Below are 17,343 nucleotides of genomic sequence, written 5' to 3'. Positions count from 1 at the left end.
AGAGAGAGTTGGGGGGGTAGAGAGAGGGGGGGGGGTAGAGTGAGAGAGTGGGGTGGTTAGAGAGAGAGAAAGAGTGGGGTGGTTGGAGAGAGAGAGTGGGGGGGGTAGAGAGAGAGGGGGTAGAGTGAGAGAGTGGGGTGGTTAGAGAGAGAGAAAGAGTGGGTTGGTTGGAGAGAGAGAAAGAGAGAGAGAGTGGGGGGGGGGTAGAGAGAGAGAGAGAGAGAGAGAGGGGGGGGGTTTAGAGAGAGAGAGTGGGGTGGTTAGAGAGAGCGAGAGAGAGAGAGAGAGTGGGCGGTTAGAGAGAAAGAGGGAGCGTGGGTGGGGGGTTAGAGAGGGAGAGACAGGGGGGGTTAGAGAGGGAGAGACAGAGAGAGTGGGGGGTAGAGAGAGAGTGGGGGGGTAGAGAGAGAGTGGGGGGGGGTAGAGAGAGAGTGGGGGTTAGAGAGAGAGGGGCGGGGTAGAGAGAGAGGGGTTGGAGAGAGAGAGGAGGGGTAGAGAGAGAGAGAGAGAGAAAGAGAAAGAGAAAGGGGAGTGTAGAGGGGGGTAGAGAGAGAGAGAGAGAGAGAGGTAGAGAGAGAGAGTGGGGTGGTCAGAGAGAGAGAGAGAGTGGGGAGGTGGGTTAAAGAGAGAGAGAGAGAGAGAGAGTTGGGGGGGTAGAGAAAGAGTGAGGGGGGTAGAGAGAGAGAGAGCGAGAGTGGGGGGTAGAGTGAGAGAGTGGGGTGGTTAGAGAGAGAGAAAGAGTGGGGGGGTGAGAGAGAGAGAGAGCGGGGGGGGGTTAGAGAGAGAGAGAGAGTGGGGGGGGGTTAGAGAGAGAGAGCGTGGGGGGGTTAGAGAGAGAGATAGAGAGAGAAGGGGGATTAGAGAGTGAGAGAGAGAGAGTTTGGGAGGGTTAGACAGTAAGAGTGGGGGGGCGGTAGAGAAAGAGTGGGGGGGTAGAGAGAGAGAGAGAGGGACAGTTGGGGTGGGGGTAGAGAGAGAGAGAGGGGGTAGAGAGAGAGAGAGGGGGGGTAGAGTGAGAGAGTGGGGTGGTTAGAGAGAGAGAAAGAGTGGGGTGGTTGGAGAGAGAAAGAGAGAGAGAGTGGGGGGGGTGTTAGAGAGAGAGAGAGAGAGAGAGGGGGGGTTTAGAGAGAGAGGGAGAGAGAGAGTGGGGGAGTTAGAGAGAGAGAGAGAGAGAGTGGGGGGGGTTAGAGAGAGAGAGGGAGCGTGGGAGGGGGTTAGAGAGAGAGAGAGGGGGGGTTAGAGAGAAAGAGAGGGAGAGACAGAGAGAGGTGGGGGGTAGAGAGAGAGTTGGGGAGTAGAGAGAGAGTGGGGGGTAGAGAGAGAGCGAGAGAGAGAGGGGGTGGTAGAGAGAGAGAGAGAGAGAGTGTGTGTGTATGGGGGGGGGAGAGAGGGAGAGAGAGAGAGAGAGACGAGGGGTGTAGAGAGTGAGAGAGAGAGACGGGGGTGGGTGTAGAGAGAGAGGGAGAGAGAGTGAGGGGGTGAGAAGGGAGGAGAGAGAGAGAGTGGGGGGGTAGAGAGCGAGAGAGAGAGGAGGGGGGTAGAGAGAGGGGATGGAGAGAGAGAGGGGGGGTAGAGAGAAAGAGGGGGAGAGAGAGAGAGAGAGAGTGGGGGGGTGTAGAGAGAGAGATAGAGAGAGAGAGAGAGAGAGAGAGTGGGAGGGGTAGAGAGAGAAAGCGAGAGAGACGGGGGTGCAGAGAGTGAGAGAGAGAGAGAGAGAGAGACGGGGTGGGTGTAGAAAGAGAGAGAGAGAGAGTGTGGTGGGGGGCGAGAGGGGAGGAGAGAGAGAGAGAGGGGGGAGAGAGGGGGTATAGAGAGAGAGGGGGTAGAGAGAGACAGAGAGAGAAAGAGAAAGAGAAAGGGGAGGGTAGAAGGGGGTAGAGAGAGAGAGAGAGAGGGGGTAGAGAGAGAGAGGGTAGAGAGAGACAGAGAGAGAAAGAGAAAGAGAAAGGGGAGGGTAGAAGGGGGTAGAGAGAGAGAGAGAGAGAGAGAGTTGGGGGGGTAGAGAGAGGGGGGGGTAGAGTGAGAGAGTGGGGTGGTTAGAGAGAGAGAAAGAGTGGGGTGGTTGGAGAGAGAGAGTGGGGGGGGTAGAGAGAGAGGGGGTAGAGTGAGAGAGTGGGGTGGTTAGAGAGAGAGAAAGAGTGGGTTGGTTGGAGAGAGAGAAAGAGAGAGAGAGTGGGGGGGGTAGAGAGAGAGAGAGAGAGAGAGAGGGGGGGGGTTTAGAGAGAGAGAGTGGGGTGGTTAGAGAGAGCGAGAGAGAGAGAGAGAGTGGGCGGTTAGAGAGAAGAGGGAGCGTGGGTGGGGGGTTAGAGAGGGAGAGACAGGGGGGGTTAGAGAGGGAGAGACAGAGAGAGTGGGGGGTAGAGAGAGAGTGGGGGGGTAGAGAGAAAGTGGGGGGGGTAGAGAGAGAGTGGGGTTTAGAGAGAGAGGGGCGGGGTAGAGAGAGAGGGGTTGGAGAGAGAGAGGAGGGGTAGAGAGAGAGAGAGAGAGAAAGAGAAAGAGAAAGGGGAGTGTAGAGGGGGGTAGAGAGAGAGAGAGAGAGAGAGGTAGAGAGAGAGAGTGGGGTGGTCAGAGAGAGAGAGAGAGTGGGGAGGTGGGTTAAAGAGAGAGAGAGAGAGAGAGAGTTGGGGGGGTAGAGAGAGAGTGAGGGGGGTAGAGAGAGAGAGAGAGAGAGTGGGGGGTAGAGTGAGAGAGTGGGGTGGTTAGAGAGAGAGAAAGAGTGGAGTGGTTGGAGAGAGAGAAAGAGAGAGATTGGGGGGGGTGTTAGAGAGAGAGAGAGAGAGGGGGGTTTAGAGAGAGAGGGAGGGAGAGAGTGGGAGGGGGTTAGAGAGAGAGAGAGAGAGAGAGAGAGAGTGTGGGGGAGGGTAGAGAGAGAGAGGGAGAAGGCGGGTGTAGAGAGAGAGAGTGGAGGAGGGGGGTAAGAGAGTGGAGGGTAGAGAGAGAGAGAGAGTGGGGGGGTAGAGAGAGTGGGGGGTGTTAGAGAGAGAGAGAGTGGGGGTGTGTTAGAGAGAGAGAGTGGGGAGGGTTAGAGAGAGAGAGTGGGGGAGGTTAGAGTGGGGGAGGTTAGAGAGAGAGAGAGAGTGGGGGGGGGGTTAGAGAGAGAGAGAGTGGGGGGGTTAGAGAGAGAAAGAGAGTGGGGCAGGGGTGAGAGAGAGTGGGGGGGGGTTACAGAGAGAGAGCGTGGGGGGGTTAGAGAGAGAGAGAGAGAGAGAGAAGGGAAATTAGAGAGAGAGAGAGAGAGAGTGTGGGCTGGTTAGACAGTAAGAGTGGGGGGGGGCGGTAGAGAGAGAGTGGGGGATAGAGGAGTTGTGGGGTAGAGAGAGAGTGGGGGTAGAGAGAGAGCGAGAGAGGGGGGTGGTAGAGAGAGAGAGAGAGAGAGACAGTTGGGGTGGGGGTAGAGAGAGAGAGAGAGGGGGTAGAGAGAGAGAGAGAGGGGGGGTAGAGTGAGAGAGTGGGGTGGTTAGAGAGAGTGAAAGAGTGGGGATGGTTGGAGAGAGAGAAGAGAGAGAGAGTGGGGGGGTGTTAGAGAGAGAGAGGGAGAGAGAGGGGGTTTAGAGAGAGGGAGAGAGAGAGAGTGGGGGGGTTAGAGAGAGAGAGAGAGAGAGAGAGAGAGAGTGGGGGGGTTAGAGAGAGAGAGGGAGCGTGGGTGGGGGGTTAGAGAGAGAGAGGAGAGAGAGAGAGTGGGGGGGTTAGAGAGAGAGAGGGAGCGTGGGTGGGGGGTTAGAGAGGGAGAGAGGGGGGTTAGAGAGAGAGAGAGGGAGAGACAGAGAGAGTGGGGGGGTAGAGAGTGGAGGGTAGAGAGAGAGTTGGGGGGTAGAGAGAGAGTGGGGGGTAGAGAGAGAGCAAGAGAGAGAGGGGGTGGTAGAGAGAGAGAGAGAGAGAGAGAGAAAGTGGGGGGTAGAGAGAGAGAGAGAGAGAGCGAGGGGGGAGGGTAGAGAGAGGGGGTGGAGAGAGAGGGGGGTAGAGAGAGAGAGAGTGTGTGTGTGTGGGGGGGGAGAGAGGTAGAGAGAGAGAGAGAGACGGGGTGGGTGTAGAGAGAGAGAGAGAGAGAGAGAATGAGGGGGGGAGAGGGGAGGAGAGAGAGAGAGTGAGGGCGTAGAGAGAGAGAGAGAGAGGAGGGGGGTAGAGAGAGGGGATGGAGAGAGAGAGGGGGTAGAGAGAAAGAGGGGTAGAGAGAGAGAGAGTGGGGAGGTAGAGAGAGAGATAGGGAGAGAGAGAGAGAGAGTGGGAGGGGTAGAGAGAGAGAGAGAGCGAGAGAGTCGGGGGTGCAGAGAGTGAGAGAGAGAGAGAGAGACGGGGGGTATATAGAGAGGGGGATAGAGAGAGAGAGGAGGTTAGAGAGGGGGGGGTAGAGAGAGAAAGAGAAAGAGAAAGGGGAGGGTAGAGGGGTGCAGAGAGAGAGAGAGGGGGGTAGAGAGAGGGGATAGAGAGAGAGAGAGGGGTGGTCAGAGAGAGAGAGAGAGAGAGTGGGGAGGGGGGTTAAAGAGAGAGAGAGATAGTTGGGGGGTATAGAGAGAGAGGGGGAGTAGAGAGAGAGAGAGAGAGGGGGTAGAGTGAGAGAGTGGGGTGGTTAGAGAGAGAGAATGAGTGGGGTGGTTGGAGAGAGAGAAAGAGAGAGTGGGGTGTAGAGAGAGAGAGAGGGGGGGGGTTTAGAGAGAGAGGGAGAGAGAAAGTGGGGTGGTTAGAGAGAGAGAGAGAGAGAGAGTGGGGGGTGGAGAGAGAGGAGGGGTAGAGAGAGAGAGCGAGAGGGGGTAGAGAGAGAGAGTGGTAGAGAGAGAGGGGGTAGAGAGAGAGGGTGGTAGAGAGAGAGGGGGTAGAGAGAGAGGGAGGGGGGTAGAGAGAGAGAGAGAGAGGGTGTATAGAGAGAGAGAGAAAGAGTGGGGAGGGGGGTTAGAGAGAGAGAGAGGGGGGTTAGAGAGGGAGAGAGAGAGAGAGAGGGGGGTAGAGATAGAGAGAGAGGGGTAGAGGGGTGGTCAGAGAGAGAGAGAAAGAGTGGGGAGGGGGGTTAGAGAGAGAGAGAGAATGGGGGGGGGTTTAAGAGAGAGAGAGAGAGAGAGGGGGGTAGAGAGAGAGAGAGGGGGGGTAGAGAGAGAGAGTGGGGGGGTAGAGAGAGAGAATGGTGGGGTAGAGAGAGAGAATGGGGGGTAGAGAGAGAGTGAGGGGGTCGAGAGAGTGGGGGGGTGGTTAGAGAGAGAGAGAGTGGGGGGGGTGGTTAGAGAGAGAGAGAGAGAGAGAGAGTGGGGGGTGGTTAGAGAGAGAGAGAGAGAGAGTGTGGGGGGGGGGGGTTAGAGAGAGAGAGAGTGGGGGGGGTGGTTAGAGAGAGCGAGAGAGAGAGAGAGTGGGGGGTGGTTAGAGAGAGTGGGGGGTAAGAGAGAGAGTGTGGGGGGGGTTAGAGAGGGAGAGTGGGGGGGATTTAGAGAGAGAGAGAGAGAGTGGGGGGTTGGAGAGAGAGTGGGGGAGGATAGAGAGAGAGTGGGGGGGGTAGAGAGAGAGTGGGGGGGTAGAGAGAGAATGAGAGAGTGGGGGGAGTTAGAGAGAGAGAGATAGTAGGGAGGGGGTAGAGAGAGAGAGTAAGGAGGGGGTAGAGAGAGAGAGTAGAGAGAGAGTAGGGAGGGGTAGAGAGAGAGATAGAGAGAGTAGGGAGGGGGTAGAGAGAGAGAGTGGGGAGGGGGTAGAGAGAGAGTGGGGGGTGGTAGCGAGTGTGGGGGGTAGAGAGAGGGGTGGGGTAGAGAGGTGGGGGGGGTAGAGAGAAAGAGAGAGAGGGGGTAGAGAGAGAGAGAGGGGTAGAGAGAGAGAGAGTGGCTGGCATACAGAGAGAGAGAGAGAGAGAGAGAGAGTGGGGAGAGAGAGAGAGTGTGGGGGGGGAGAGAGAGAGTGGGAGGTGGGGTAGATAGAGAGAGAGAGAGAGAGAGAGAGGTCGGGGGTAGAGAGAGAGAGAGTGGGAGGGTGTAGAGAGATAGCGAGACGGGGGGTGTAGAGAGAGAGAGAGAGGGGGGTAGAGAGAGAGAGGGGGGTAGAGAGAGAGGGGTGTGGAGAGAGCGAGGGTGGTAGAGAGGGAGAGAGAGGGGGTAGAGATAGAGAGAGGGGGGTAGAGAGAGAGAGAGAGAGAGTGGGGGGTACATAGAGAGAGAGAGAAAGAGAGAGTGGGGTGGGTAGAGCGAGAGAGAGAGAGAGTGGGGAGAGAGAGAGAGAGAGAGTGTGTGCGGGGGGAGAGAGAGAGAGAGGGGGTAGAGAGAGAGAGAGAGAGAGAGAGAGTGGGGGGTACATAGAGAGAGAGAGAAAGAGAGAGAGAGAGAGAGAGGGGGGTGTAGAGAGGGAGAGAGAGAGTGGGGTGGTTATAGAGAGAGAAAGAGAGAGAGTGGGGTGGTTAGAGAGACAGAAAAAGAGAGTGTGGGGGTGGTAGAGAGTGTGTGTGGGGGGGTAGAGAGTGTGTGTGGGGTGGTAGAGAGTGTGTGTGGGGGGGTAGAGAGTGTGGGGGGTAGAGAATGTGGGGGGTGGTAGCGAGTGTGGGGGGTAGAGAGAGGGGTGGGGTAGAGAGAGTGGGGGGGTAGAGAGAAAGAGAGAGAGGGGGTAGAGAGAGAGAGTGGGGAGGGGGTAGAGAGAGAGAGAGTGGGGGGCGTACAGAGAGAGAGAGAGAGTGTGGGGGGGTAGAGAGTGTGTGTGGGGGGGGTAGAGAGTGTGTGTGGGGGTAGAGAGTGTGGGGGGTAGAGAATGTGGGGGGTAGAGAATGTGGGGTTGGTAGCGAGTGTGGGGGTAGAGAGAGGGGGGGGTAGAGAGAGTGGGGGGGTAGAGAGAAAGAGAGAGAGGGGGTAAAGAGAGAGAGTGGGGAGGGGGTAGAGAGAGAGAGATAGAGAGAATAGGGAGGGGTAGAGAGAGTGGGGAGGGGGTAGAGAGAGAGAGTGTGTGTGGGGGGGTAGAGAGTGTGTGTGGTGGGGTAGAGAGTGTGTGTGTGGGGGGGGTAGAGAGTGTGGGGGGGTAGAGAGTGTGTGTGGGGGGGGGTAGAGAATGTGGGGGGGTAGAGAGTGTGGGGGTAGAGAGAGTGGGGGTAGAGAGAGAGAGGGGGGTAAAGAGAGAGAAAGAGGGGGGTAGAGAGAGAGAGAGAGTGGGGGGGGTACATAGAGAGAGAGAGAAAGAGAGAGTGGGGGGGGGGTAGAGTGAGAGAGAGAGAGAGAGAGAGAGAGAGTGTGGAGAGAGAGAGAGAGAGAGAGTGTGTGGGGAGGGAAGAGAGAGAGAGTGGGAGGTGGGGTAGATAGATAGAGAGAGAGAGAGAGAGAGAGGTTGAGGGTAGAGAGAGAGGGGGGGTAGAGAGTGTGTGTGGGGGGATGTTTTACTACATTAAAGAGGCAATAAAAATGCAAGTTGTTGTTGTAAAGATTAGAAGTAATTAGGGAATTCAGCCAAAACTATTTCAGAGGGTAATAAACCCATGGAAGAGGGCACCAGGGAAAGTGAAGCAAATGGCACAAATGGCTTTGAAAGACAACTAAAAATGTGTTTCAAGAAAAAGGAGCAGTTGAAGTATATAAGATGACTGGAAGGTGTGCTTGAGATTGTAAAGTCCTGTCCCTGCAGTACAAATTCACACAAGGCACATACTGAAGTCAAGGTCACTCAGGACCTGCACCTTTATTACACAGCTCTCGAATGCCACACTTGCCTGAGACCTGCCTTTATATACCTGTGTGGAACAGGTATCCAGTGTCTCCTGCAAGTGCACCCCTGGTGGTAAGGTAAGCTTGTGGTTACAAGTCATCTCTAGTTACAGTCATGTACAGTAGTGTGAGATACATGACATCACCCTCCCCCAAGGTCTTATTGTCTTTATAGGTTCAGTCTCTCAGGTGGTCTACGCTCTCGCATGGAGCGTCTTAGTTGTGGTTCAGTTGTTTGCCTTGATGCCTGTTTTTCTTCCGGTGTGGCTGCTGGTATCTCGCCTGGGCTGTCTGTTTGTTCAGTATGATTGTTGGTGTCTCGCCTGGGCTGTCTGTTGGGATTGCCCTTTCCTCAGATTGTTCCCTCTGTCTGTCCACCAGGTGTGGTGTGAGTTCCACATTGTAGTCTGCCTCTGGTTCAGCAGTGTTGTTGGTGAATCTACTTTTGACTTGGTCTACATGCCTCCGGCAGGTTTGGCCATTGTCCATTTGTACCACCAGTAGACTGTTTCCTTCCTTGCCTGTTACTGTCCCTGCAAGCCATTTGGGACCCCTGCCGTAGTTTAGCACAAACACTTTGTCCCCTATCTCATTCCACCTCCCCCTCGAATTTCGGTCATGGTACTCAGTTAGCTTACGGCGCTTTGCCTCAACGATTTCATGCGTGTCTGGGAGGATTAATGAGAGCCTTGTCTTTAAGGTTCGTTTCATCAATAGTTGCGTGGGTGGAACTCCAGTCAATGAATGCGGACGAGATCTGTATGCCAGCAGCAGTCACAACAGGCGGTCCTGCAGCGTGGGACCTTGGATTTTGAGCATGGCTTGTTTAATGATTTGCACTGCTCGCTCCGCCTGGCCGTTGGAGGCCGGCTTGAATGGTGCCGTCTTAACATGATTTATGCCGTGGTCACTTATGAAATCTTGGAATTCTGCACTGGTGAAGCACGGACCATTGTCACTGACCAATATGTCAGGAATTCCGTGCATTGCAAACATAGCTCCAAGGCTCTCCACAGTGGTGGAGGTGGTGCTCGAGTTTAAAATGGTGCATTCGATCCACTTTGAAAATGCATCTACAACTACGAGGAACATTTTGCCCATGAATGGGCCCGCATAGTCTACGTGCACCCGCGACCACGGTTTGGTGGGCCAGGGGCTCAGGGGGGCCTCCCTGGGAACATTACTGAGTTGGGCACAAGTGGTGCACCGCCGGACGCAGAGCTCCAAGTCCGCGTCAATGCCAGGCCACCAGACATGGGAACTGGCTATGGCCTTCATGAGAATGATCCCCGGGTGCTCGTGGTGGAGCTCCCGGACAAATGCCTCTCTGCCTCGCTGAAGCATAACTACTCGGCTGCCCCACATCAGGCAGTCTACTTGTAGTGACAGCTCATGCATGCGCCTGTGGAAAGGTTTGATCGCCTCGGGGCAGGCATCGCGAGCCTCTGCCTAGTCATCAGTTAAGACACATCTTTTTACTAAGGATAACGTGGGGTCGTTGGTCGTCCAGGCTCTGATTTGGCGAGCCGTCATAGGCGAACCTGTGGACTCAAAGGCATTGATTGCCATGACTATCTCACAGTCCTGTTCATCAGACCCTTCCGTGGTCGCCAGGGGTAGCCTGCTAAGCGCGTCGGCACAGTTGTCTGTGCCTGGTCTGTGCCTTATGGTGTAGTCGTAAGACGCCGGCATGAGTGCCCACCGTTGAATGTGCGCCGAGGCGTTGGCATTTATTGCCTTGCTCTCAGATAGTAGGGACATGAGGGGCTTGTGGTCGGTTTCTAATGCGAACTTGACCCCGAAAAGGTATTGGTGCACCTTTTTGACACCGTACACGCATGCAAGCGCCTCCTTCTCCACCATTCCGTACCCGCACTCCGCCCGTGAAAGTGACCTGGAGGCATAAGCTATGGATTGTAATTTACCCGCACCATTGACATGTTGTAAAACGCACCCGATCCCGTACGCTGACGCATCACATGTAAGAACTAGCTTTTTACCTGGATCAAAGAAAGCCAAAACACTGTTGGAACACAGAAGGTTGTGTGCCTTATTGAAGGTGCGTTCCTGGGCGTCCCCTCAAAACCAATCACACCCCATCCTGAGTAGCAGGTGGAGAGGCTCCAGCAGCGTGCTTAAGTTCTGCATAAAGTTCCCAAAGTAATTGAGTAGCCCGAGAAAGGCGCGCAGTTCCGAGACATTCCGGGGCCTGGGTGCCAGGCAAATTGCTTCGGTTTTGGACTCTGTTGGGCGGATTCCATCAGCGGCAATCCTTCTGCCCAAAAATTCAACCTCGGGCGCGAGAAACAGGCACTTCGATTTCTTAACTCTTAGGCCTACCCGATCCAACCGCTTGAGTATTTCCTCCAAATTGCAGAGATGGGAGTCGGTGTCCCTGCCCGTGATAAGTATGTCGTCTTGAAATACAACCGTCTCCGGGATGGACTTGAGCAGACTCTCCATGTTGCGCTGGAATATAGCAGCTGCCGACTTGATGCCGAATGGGCATCGATTGTACATGAAAAGGCCTCGATGTGTGTTGATGGTGGTGAGTAGCTTAGACTCTTCGGTCAGTTCTTGCGTCATATACGCAGATGTGAGATCTAGTTTTGAGAAAAGTTTTCCACCAGCCAATCTGGCAAATAGGTCCTCTGCTCTGGGCAGCGGGTGTTGGTCCTGTAGAGAGACTCTGTTTATGGTAGATTTATAATCCCCACAGATTCGTACGGATCCATCAGGCTTCATGACTGGGACAATGGGACTTGCCCAGTCGCTAAATTCCACGGGTGAGATAATGCCTTCCCGCAGAAGCCTGTCCAGTTCATGTTCAATCTTTTCCCTCATCACATAGGGTACAGCTCTGGCCTTGTGATGGACCAGTCTAGCATCCTGTGTGATGTAGATTTTGACTCTAGCTCCTTTGAAGGTGCCCACACCTGGCTGAAAGAGATGTTCAAATCGACTTAGAACTGTTGAGCAGGAGGTCCATTCCTCTGACGACATGGCGTGAACATCATCCCATTTCCAATTTAGTTTTGCCAGCCAGCTTCTCCCCAGCAGTGCTGGGAGATCTCCGGGGACAATCCACAGGGGAAGTCGGTTCACTGTCCCTTTGTGTGTGACTGAGAGCATGGCGCTGCCAAGGACTGGGACAATTTCTTTGGTATAGGTCCTTAGTTTGGTATCGACCCTTGTGAGTTTTGGTCTGTCTCTTTTGTGCGGCCACAGCTGTTCAAATTGTTGAGCGCTCATGAGAGATTGACTCGCTCCCGTATCCAGCTCCATGTTGACGGATATCCCGTTAAGTAGGACCCTCATCATTATTGGAGGCATCTTGTTGTAAGAGCAGTGGCCATTGATCGTGTTGACCTGCTGTACATCGGTGTCCCGGGTACTGTCCCCACCGTCTTCTGGTCCGCTTTCCGACCTTTCCGATTCGTATACCAGCCGAGCTGCCATTTTTCTGCACATGCGGGCCAGATGTCCTATATAGTTGCAGTTTCAGCAAACGGCATGCTGAAATCGACACTCCCTTGATGAGTGCCTTCCCCCACATCTCCAGCACAGACCGCTTCCATTGTTTCCAAGGAATGAGCTGCGTCTGGCTGATCTCTCTTGAGCTTCTCTCAGTTTGCAGTTGATTGCTCGCATTGTGGGTTGATGAGGTGTGAACGGCCGTTCATGTGGCCCTTGATGGCTTCTGGCGCCACTGCCTGCTGTTGAGGGCCTGCTCTCTTGCCTTTGTCTATGTGTGGGGGTAGCGGCTTGTTTCACGCTGTGAACCCCTTGTTCCAATGTTTCGTTAGTTGTCATACCCGCAGTGTAGATCAACCTCGTTTCTTCTTCTCCTGCTAAGAATGTCTGTGCAACCAGTGCTGCTGCCTCTAGGGTTAAGTTCTTGGTCTCTATGAACTTTCAGAATATGCCTGCGTGGCCTATTCTTTCAATAAAAAAGTCTCTCAGTACTTCTCTCCTTAGTTCATCGGAAAACTCACATAAGCTAGCCAACCTCCGAAGTTCCGCCACGAAGTCGGGTATGCTCTGGCCCACACAGTGTCTGTATTTGTAGAACCTGTGTCTGGCCATGTGTAGGCTGCTCGCTGGCTTCAGGTGGTCTCTTACCAGTGTGCTCAACTCTTCAAACGACTTGCTTGCTGGTTTCTCGGGTGCCAGCAGGTCCTTCATTAAGGTGTATGTTTTCGAGCCACAGCTGGTCAAGAGATGGGCTCTTCTCTTGTCTGCCTTATCGTCGCCTAACCAGTCTTTGGTTACGAAGCTTTGCTGGAACCTTTCTATAAAGTCCTCCCAATTGTCTCCAGCATTGTGTTTTTCATCTGAGCCGTTGGTCGCCATTCTGTGGATTCTGTAATCCCGTAACTCGTCACCACTGTAAAGTCCTGTCCCTGCAGTACAGGCTCACGAGGCACATACTGAAGTCAAGGTCACTCAGGACCTGCATCTTTATTACACAGCTCTCGAATGCCACACTTGCCTGAGATCTGTCTTTATATACCTGTGTGGAACAGGTATCCAGTGTCTCCTGCAAGTGCACCCCTGGTGGTAAGTTAAGCTTGTGGTTACAGGTCATCTCTCGTTACAGTCATGTATAGCATGGTAAGATACAGTTATGTACAGTGGTGTGAGATACATGACGGAGATCAACCTGAGAGTGGTGGCTTTTCCTGCTGCTGTTTCCTGAAAAACTAAATTAGTCATGCTGTTTAAGGAAGTTGCAGCGCAGAACAAAAAGAGGTCAGACCAGAAATTATGAGTGTGAAGTATAATAATGATGTGAATAACTCTACCACAACAGTATAAATATGAACTACAAGGTGGTCACTTTTTAAATCCAAATTAATATTTTGAAGAAGACAAAAAAAAAATGTTGGGTTTTATGCCTAGAGTTTCTGACCAGAACAATTAAATCATTTGTCAAAATGCTGCCCTAGGCCTAAAGTCTTGGACTTTAAAGCCTCTGGCCTGAGAATTTGGGGGAGATTTTCAACAGCTCCTTCAGGTGCTAAAGAGCCTCCGAGATGGCCAAGGTGGGGTGTTGAGCTGAAACGCCGGCCTAGCCTGTGTTTAGCTCAAGACGGCATCTTGGTAAAGGAATGGCCGCCGAACAGATCGTTCAGGGGCTGATTGCCACTTAAATTGCCTGCTAGCTCTCATTAAGGAGGTTGCATAGCATTTTGGTGGATAGCGCTTGGCCTAATGCCCTCTCCTAACAGCGACCAGCTTATTGGGAGTAAACAATCGTTGCGCTACTTAAAAGTATATCACCTTTTACTGTTCACTTGCTGTTGGAAGTTTGAAGAGGACTTTTGAAACACATTGGGAGACTTGCTTGGACCCTTTGTGAAGACTTCACCAACACTCTATCAACATTTATTCTGCAAATTCTCCAAGGACTTCACCTAAAAAGAGTGAGTTCTGTGCTACTCTACCTTATTGGACACCTTATAGCAGTCACCAGGAGAAAGGGGATGCATGGTCACGGGCATCTTGCTGGAGTGGAACTAAACTACCGAACCAGTGGGAACCTGTTCAACCTTCGTCGTCTCCAGGCCAGATCCAAGACCGTCCCAACCTCTGTCATTGAATTACAGTACGCGGACGACACTTGCGTCTGCACACATTCAGAGACTGAACTTCAAGTCATAATCAACATCTTCACTGAGGCATACGAAAGCATAGGCCTTACACTAAACATCTGTAAGACAAAGGTCCTCCACCAACCTGACCCTGCCACACAGCACTGCCCTCCAATCATCAAGATTCATGGTGCGGCCCTGGACAACGTGGACCACTTTCCATACCTCGGGAGCCTATTATCAGCAAGGGCAGACATCGACGATGAGATTCAACACTGCCTACAGTGCGCCAGCGCAGCCTTCGGCCGCCTGAGGAAAAGAGTGTTCGAAGATCAGGCCCTCAAATCTGCCACCAAGCTCATGGTCTACAGGGCTGTAGTAATACCCGTCCTCCTGTATGGCTCAGAGATGTGGACCATATACAGTAGACACCTCAAATCGCTGGAGAAATACCACCAACGATGTCTTCGCAAGATCCAGCAAATCCCCTGGGAGACTGATGCACCAACGTTAGTGTCCTCGATCAGGCAAACATCCCCAGCATCAAAGCACTGACCATACTCGACCAGCTCCACTGTGCGGCCCACATTATTTGCATGCCTGACACAAGACTCCGAAAGCAAGCGCACTACTCGGAACTCCTACGTGGCAAGCGAGCATAAGGTGGGCAGAGGAAATGTTTGAAGGACACCCTCAAAGCCTCCTTGATAAAATGCAACATTCCCACCAACACCTGGGAGCCTCTGGCCAAAGACCGCCCTAAATGGAAGAAGTGCATCCGGGAGGGCGCTGAGCGCCTTGAGTCTAATCGCCAAGAGCATGCAGAAAACAAGCGCAGGCAGCGGAAGGAGCATTCGTCAAACCAGTCTCACCCACCCTTTCCTTCAACCACTGTCTGTCCCACCTGTGACAGAGACTGTAATTCCCGTATTGGACTGTTCAGTCACCTAAGAACTCACTTTTAGAGTGGAAGCAAGTCTTCCTCGATTTCGAGGGACTGCCGATGATGATGATGATGCTAGGGGTCCCCCTTCGTCTGCAGGATAATCAGAACATAAGAATGTAAGAAATAGGAGCAGGAGTAGGCCATACGGCCCCTCAAGCCTGATCCGCCATTTAATATGATCATGGCTGATCCGATCATGGACTCAGGTCCACTTCCCCGCCCGCTCCACATAACCCCTTATTTCCTTATCGGTTAAGAAACTGTTTATCTCTGTCTTAAATTTATTCAATGACCCAGCTTCCACAGCTCTCTGTGGCAGTGAATTCCACAGATTTACAACCCTCTGAGAGAAGAAATTTCTCCTCATCTCAGTTTTAAATGGACAGTCCCTTATTCTAAGATTATGCCCCCTAGTTCTAGTCTCCCTATCAGTGGAAACATTCTCTCTGTAGTCACCTTGTCAAGCCCCCTCATAATCTTATACGTTTCGATAAGATCACCTCTCGTTGTTCTGAATTCCAATGAGTAGAGGCCCAACCCACACAACCTTTCCTCATACGTCAACCCCCACATCTCAGGAATCAACGAGTGAACCTTCTCTGAACTGCCTCCAAAGCAAGTATATCCTTTGTTAAATATGGAAACCAAAACTATTTTCCAGTTGTGGCATCACCAAAACCCTTTATAACTGTACCAAGACTTCGCTGCTTTTATACTCCATCCCCTTTGCAATAAAGGCCAAGATTCCATTGGCCTTCCTGATCATTTGCTGTACTTATATACTAACCTTTTGTGTTTCATGCACCGCGACCCCCAGTTCCTGCTGTACTGCAGCACTTTGCAATTTTTCTTCATTTAAATAATAACTTGCTCTTCGATTTTTTTTCTGCCAAAGTGCATAACCTCACACTTTCCAACATTATTCTCCATCTGCCAAATTTTTGCCCACTCACTTAGCCTATCTATGTCAAGTTTTTTGTGTTCTCCTCACATATTGCTTTTCTTTCCATCTTTATATCATCAGAAAACTTGCCTTCGTTACACTCGGTCCCTTCATCCAAGTCGTTAATATAGATTGTAAATAGTTGGGGTCATAGAAACAGAGAAACATAGAAAATAGGTGCAGGAGTAGGCCATTTGGCCCTTCGAGCCTACACCGCCATTCAATGAGTTCATGGCTGAACATGCAACTTCAGTACCCCATTCCTGCTTTCTCGCCATACCCCTTGATCCCCTTAGTAGTAAGGACTACATCTCACTCCTTTGTGAATATATTTAGTGAATTGGCCTCAACAACTTTCTGTGGTAGAGAATTCCACAGGTTCACCACTCTCTGGGTGAAGAAGTTTCTCCTCATCTCGGTCCTAAATGGCTTACCCCTTATCCTTAGACTGTGACCCCTGGTTCTGGACTTCCCCAACATTGGGAACATTCTTCCTACATCTAACCTATCTAAACCCGTCAGAATTTTAAACGTTTCTATGAGATCCCCTCTCGTTCTTTAGAACTCCAGTGAATACAAGCCCAGTTGATCCAGTCTTTCTTGATATGTCAGTTCCGCCATCCCGGGAATCAGTCTGGAGAATCTTCGCTGCACTCCCTCAATAGCAAGAATGTCCTTCCTCAAATTAGGAGACCAAAATTGGACACAATACTCCAGGTGTTGCCTCACCAAGGCCCTGTACAATTGTAGTAACACCTCCCTGCCCCTGTACTCAAATCCCCTCGCTATGAAGGCCAACATGCCATTTGTTTTCTTAACCGCCTGCTGTACCTGCATGCCAACCTTCAATGACTGATGTACTATGACACCCAGGTCTCGTTGCATCTCCCCTTTTCCTAATCTGTCACCATTCAGATAATAGTCTGTCTCTCTGTTTTTACCACTAAAGTGGATAACCTCACATTTATCCACATTATACTTCATCTGCCATGCATTTGCCCACTCACCTAACCTATCCAAGTCACTCTGCAGCCTCATAGCATCCTCCTCGCAGCTCACACTGCCACCCAACTTAGTGTCATCCGCAAATTTGGAGATACTACATTTAATCCCCTCGTCTAAATCATTAATGTACAATGTAAACAGCTGGGGCCCCAGCATAGAACCTTGCGGTACCCCACTAGTCACTGCCTGCCATTCTGAAAAGTACCCATTTACTCCTACTCTTTGCTTCCTGTCTGCCAACCAGTTCTCAATCCACGCCAGCACACTACCCTGCACTGATCCCTGCGGCACCCCACTAGTTACTGATTGCCAACCAGAGAATGAATCATTTGTCCTGACTCTCTGTTTTCTGTTAGTTAGCTAATCCTCTATCTATCCTAATATATTACCCTTAACCCCGTGAACTTTTATCTTGTGCAGTAACCTTTTATGTGGCACCTTGTCGAATGCCTTCTGGAAGTCCAAATACACCACATCCATTGGTTCCCCTTTATCCACCCTGTTCGTTACATCCTCAAAGAATTCCAGAAAATTTGTCAAACATGACTTCCCCTTCATAAATAAATCCATGCTGACTCTGTCTGACTGAATTATGCTTTTCCAAATATCCTGCTACTGCTTCTTTAATAATGGCCTCCAACATTTTCCCAACTACAGATTTCAGGCTAACTGGACTATAGTTCCCTGCTTTTTGTCTGCCTCCTTTTTTAAATAGTGGCATTAAATTTGCAATCTGCAATTTTCCAATCTGCTGGGACCTCCCTAGAATCCAGGGACTTTTGTTAAATTACAACCAATGCATCCACTATCCATGCCGCTACTTCTCTTAAGATCTTAGGATGCAAGCCATCAGGCCCAGGGGATTTATCTGCATTTAGTCCTATTATCTTACTGAGTACCACCTCCTTAGTGATTGTGATTGTGTTCGGTTCCTCCTCCCCTATAGCCCCTTGACTATCCACTGTTGGGATATTTTTAGTGTCCTCTACCATAAAGACGGATACAAAATATTTGTTCAGACTTTCTGCCATCTCCATGTTCCCCATTACTAATTCCCCGGTCTTGTCCTCTAAGGGACCAACATTTACTTCAGCCACTGTAGAAACTCTTGTTATTTGTTTTTATATTTTATGCTAGTTTACTTTGATAGTCTATCTTCCCTTTCTTAATAATTTTTTTAGCCATTTTTTGCTGGCTTTGAAAAGC

This window comes from Pristiophorus japonicus, chromosome 15, assembly GCF_044704955.1.
Source record: "Pristiophorus japonicus isolate sPriJap1 chromosome 15, sPriJap1.hap1, whole genome shotgun sequence".
NCBI classification, from domain to species: Eukaryota; Metazoa; Chordata; class Chondrichthyes; family Pristiophoridae; genus Pristiophorus; species Pristiophorus japonicus.
This window is presented reverse-complemented; position numbering follows the sequence as displayed.